The sequence below is a fragment of the Bison bison genome, unplaced genomic scaffold, assembly GCF_000754665.1.
Source record: "Bison bison bison isolate TAMUID 2011002044 unplaced genomic scaffold, Bison_UMD1.0 scf7180017864362, whole genome shotgun sequence".
NCBI lineage: Eukaryota > Metazoa > Chordata > Mammalia > Artiodactyla > Bovidae > Bison > Bison bison.
In genome coordinates this window covers 5,593,424-5,598,851 of record NW_011494934.1, presented here as the reverse complement: position 1 = coordinate 5,598,851, position 5,428 = coordinate 5,593,424, and positions in this window count along the sequence as shown.

Here is a 5,428-nt window from a genome sequence, read left to right as displayed (position 1 = left end):
AGATCTCTAGTCTTTCCCATTCTATTGTTTTCCTCTATTTCTTTGCACTGATTGCTGAAGAAGGCTTTCTTATCTCTTCTTGCTATTCTTTGGAACTCTGCATTCAGATGTTTATATCTTTCCTTTTCTCCTTTGCTTTTTGCTTCTCTTCTTTTCACAGCTATTTGTAAGTCCTCCCCAGACAGCCATTTTGCTTTTTTGCATTTCTTTTCCATGGGGATGGTCTTGATCCCTGTCTCCTGTACAATGTCATGAACCTCATTCCATAGTTCATCAGGCACTCTATCTATCAGATCTAGGCCCTTAAGTCTATTTCTCACCTCCACTGTATAATCATGAGGGATTTGATTTAGGTCATACCTGAATGGTTTAGTGGTTTTCCCTCCTTTCTTCAATTTCAGTCTGAATTTGGCAATAAGGAGTTCATGGTCTGAGCCACAGTCAGCTCCTGGTCTTGTATTTGCTGACTGTATAGAACTTCTCCATCTGATAAGCATACACACTGAGAAAACCAAAACTGAAAGACACACGTGTACCCCAATATTCATTGCAGCACTGTTTACAATAGCGAGGACATGGAGCAAACTAGATGTCCATTGGCAGACAAATGGATAAGAAAGCTGTGGTCATATACACAATGGAATATTACTCAGCTATTTTAAAAATGCGTTTGAGTGAGTTCTAATGAGGTGGATGAAACTGGAGCCTATTATACAGAGTGAAGTAAGTCAGAAAGAAAAGCATCAATACAGTATATTAATGCATATATATGGAATTTAGAAAGATGGTAACAATGACCCTATATGCAAAACAGCATGGAGACACAGATATAAAGAACAGACCTTTGGATTCTGGGAGAAGGTGAGTGTGGGATGATTTGAGAGAACAGCATTGAAACATGCCTATTACCATATGTGAAATAGATGACCAGTCCAAGTTTGATGCATGAAATAGGCAAAGCCAGTGCATTGGGACAACCCAGAGGGATGTGATGGGAGGGAGGTGGGAGGGGGTTCAGAATGGGAGGACACATGTACACCCATGGCTGATTCATATCAATGTATGGCCAAAACCACCACAATATTGTAATGCAATTAGCCTCCAATTAAAATAAATTAATTAATTAAAAAAATAAAAACAGATTTTTAAAAAATAAGTACACTTTTGTCCAAGTTTTACTTTCTAATAATACTCTCTTAAAAAAAAAAAAATGGAACCAAATCTCCCTGGAGAAATGGCTAACTCTAGGATTTGGGGAGGAAAAATACCAGATGAGGTTGGATCATCTTAAAGTGCCAGGACATAAGGAAGTGCTCAAAACACAAAACAGTGGGAGTAGGACAAAGTAACACAGGAGCCCAGAGATGAGAGCTGAATGGCTAAAGCTGGCTCAACTTGAATAGCAAAATATAGTGTTGGATTATACTCTGAAGTACAAAATAAATACCCATGAGCCCATACTGATATAAACAAATGATTAAACAAATAAATGGGGAGAAAGAGAAAAATCTGCACAGAATTTCAAATAATTTGAGTAGCTCCTCTTCTTCAAGGAGATGGAGGTTAATACCCTACCCCTTTGAGTACAGAGTACACTGAATATGGGGGGAGATGGAAGGGACATTCTTATAATTGAAAAATTTGACAAACACAGCCTTAGTAAAGTACTCAGCATTAACATCAGTGACAAATCTTGTTCACAGCAGGTACCCTTGACATGATATCATGAAAATGGCTTTTATCTCTGTGTTTGCCCTCTCAGAAACACACAATCCCAATCTAACCACGAGCAAAGCATCCAAAACACCCATTAAACTAAAGAAAGGAAGAGAAAGAAAGAAAAGAAAAGAAAGAGAGACTGGGGAATTATTACAGTCAAGAAGAGCCTAGGGAGACATGATGATTAAATATAGTGTGATATCCTAGACAGAATTTTGGAGCAGATAAAAGACATTAGGCTAGTGATTTAAATAAATTATAAAGTTTAGTTAGTAATGTGTCAATATTGGTTCATTAGTTGTGACAAATCACAACTGGAAAATGTTAACAAAATGGGAACTAGATGCAGAGTTTATGGGGACTGTTTGTACTATCTTCACAAATTTTCTGTAAATATTATCTTCTAAAATAAGTTTATTAAAACAAAAGGACATTTTGAGCTTTGTGTTTAGCCCAAATAAAGCTGTCTCCTATATTCAAGCAGAATAATGTCTTAACTATTAGGAAGTGATTCACACTGTCATTAAATATTGATGATGCCTGGAGATGGAGAGGAAATGGCAATCCACTCGAGTATTCTTACCTGGAGAATGTCATATACAGAGGAGCCTGGCAGATTACAGTCCATAGGGTCGCAAACAGTCGGACACACTAAGCGACTGAACAACAACAGCAGTGTCCAGAGAATACATATAAATTCTTCTAAGCATTCTTCTTAGGAATTCCACTGTCACTGAAAGGACTAAGGGAAATTTACTAAATTATAATTATCTGATAATTAGATATCCACAAATATCTGTAAAGGAAGCCAAGAAGGTGTGTTGCAAAGTAAATATCTAAACCAAAGGCTAAAGCACTCTCAACAAATTTTGAATAAAGGAAGTAGGCCATAAAGAATTCCTTTTTCTCCAGTCTGTGTAGCAGAGCCATTTTAATCACATTTTAAACATTCCAAACTGTCTTGAAATAGCAAATGAATGGCAGATATAGACTGAGGAAGGTGACAAGGAAAATCAAGTAAAATTCGATAGTAATACAGGATTTAAACACTTCAGTTCACAGGACATGACTAGGGAACTCAGATAAACTGAAAAGATGATCCATTTTCTAGGGAAAAGATTTATAAGAACAAAGAGCTAACAGAGTCAGAAGAGTAAGCCATTTTCCTTTCTCTGCAGCATCTAAAATAGAGCACTGACGTGCAGTAGAGATTGGCAGAAGCATCCTGCACTGTCTGCTGCCTATGAGTGGTGAGCTGTAAACTGCTGCTACTTCCAGCAGATCTGATGGAATCAACTCCCACCTCTGCTGGAATTCGATCTTCTTTAGTTCAGTATTAAGCACTACGATGTGTATTTCAAGGGTCTTAAAAGAGAAAACCCAGAAAATGTGCCAACAACACTAAGTAAAATTTATAACCTTTCCTAAAATGATCCCGCTGACCTGGTCTACCTAGCGCTGTCTTTAATTAATATCCTTCCATTTTAATCAGCCAACTGAAAAAACAAATTAATTATTCCTATTTCATGACCTGACACATGAAATTAATGACTGGATGGTGGTATTTTTTTTTAAACGTTTAATTACATGTCTTGCCAAGGACAGAATTTATTATGTTTTCCATGAAAACTAATGTTTTCATAATGTGTTCTTCTTGCAGTTAGTATAAATATTGAGAATTTTATGATGCATTGTTGTCTAAACTTACTCTTTCAGAATGGAATTCTATTCATCTTAGACTTTACAGGGGAAGGGTAAGAATTTTATCTCTATACTGGCAATGATTTGCCTTAGAATGAGCCAAATAGTGTTGTAACAATATAAATGAGACGCAGTATAACTTTTCATGGAGTGCTACACACTGTATAACTTATTTTTGCCTATTCTTTATTTTGGTCAGTGATTCAACTAAGAACACAAATCAAGTATAATGCAAACTTTCTGCTGAATTTTTAAAGCAGCTTTATTGAAGTATAACAGACATGCAATAAACTGGATATATTCAAAGTATACAATTTGTTAAGTGTGGGTATATGTATAAATCCATAAAACCATTATTATGAACAAGATAATGAATGTGTCCATCACCTCCAAATATTTCTTTGTATAATATAATCCTACTATAATCCTGCCCATTTCCTAATCCCTCTTCCCAGGTAACTAGTTACCTGTTTTCTTTCACTATAGATTAGTTTGCATTTTCTACTATTTTATATAAATGGAATCATAAAGTGTGTACACTTTTCTCCTGGTTTCTTCCACTCAGTACATTTATTTTGAGGATCATTCATTTTATCACACATATCAATAGTTCATTCCTCTTTATTGTTGAACACTATTCTAGTGTTTGGACATCACAGTTTGTTTATCCTCTTACAAGCTGATGTATATTTGAATTGTTTCCAAATTTTGAATTTCACAAATAAATCTTCTCTGAACATTTGTGTCCAAGTCTTAAAATAAAAGAGAATGAAAAGGCATGACACAGACTGGAGAAAATATTTGCAAATCATATATTAAAGAACTTGTATCCTGAATATATATTTTTAAAAAACTCAAAAATCAATGATAAGAAAACAGACATCCCAATAAAAACAACAGGCAACAGACTTTAACAAACCTTTTAACTAACTTTAAAAATTTTAAATAATAAAGAAAAAATAAACTTAAGGAAAGATGCTCAATATTATTAGTCATGAGGGAATGCAAATTAAAACCATTATTAGATACCACAACACTGAATTCAGACTGATTATATTCTTTGCAGCCAAAGATGGAGAAGCTCTATACAGTCAGCAAAAACAAACTGGAAGCTGACTGTGGCTCAGATCATGAACTCCTTATTGCCAAATTCAGACTTATATTGAAGAAAGTAGGGAAAACCACTAGACCATTCAGGTATGACCTAAATCAAATTACTTATGGTTATACAGTGGAAGTGAGAAATAGATTTAAGAGACTAGATCTGATAGAGTACTTGATGAACTATGGACAGAGGTTCATGACATTGTACAGGAGACAGGGATCAAGACTATCCCCATGGAAAAGAAATGCAAAAAAGCAAAATGGCTGTCTGAGGAGGCCTTACAAATAGCTGTGAAAAGAAGAGAAGTGAAAAGCAAAGGAGAAATGAAAGGTATAAGCTTCTGAATGCAGAGTTCCAAAGAATAGCAAGGAGAGATAAGAAAGCCTTCCTCAGCGATCAATGCAAAGAAACAGAGGAAAACAACAGAATGGGAAAGAATAGAGATCTCTTCAGGAAAATTAGAGATACCAAGGGAACATTTCACGCAAAGATGGGCTTAATAAAGGTCAGAAATGGTATGGACCTAAAAGAAGCAGAAGATATTAAGAAGAGATGGCAAGAATACACAGAAGAACTGTACAAAAAAGATCTTCACGACCCAATAATCACGATGGTGGATCACTCACCTAGAGCCAGACTTCCTGGAATGTGAAGTCAAGGGGACCTTAGAAAGCATCACTACAAAGCTAGTGGAGGTGATGGAATTCCAGTAGAGCTATTTCAAATCCTGGAGGATGATGCTGTGAAAGTGCTGCACTCAATATGCCAGCAAATTTGGAAAACTCAGCAGTGGCCACAGGACTGGAAAAGGTCAGTTTTCATTCCAATCCCAAAGAAAGGCAATGCCAAAGAATGCTCAAACTACCACACAATTGCACTCATCTCACACGCTAGTAATGTAAT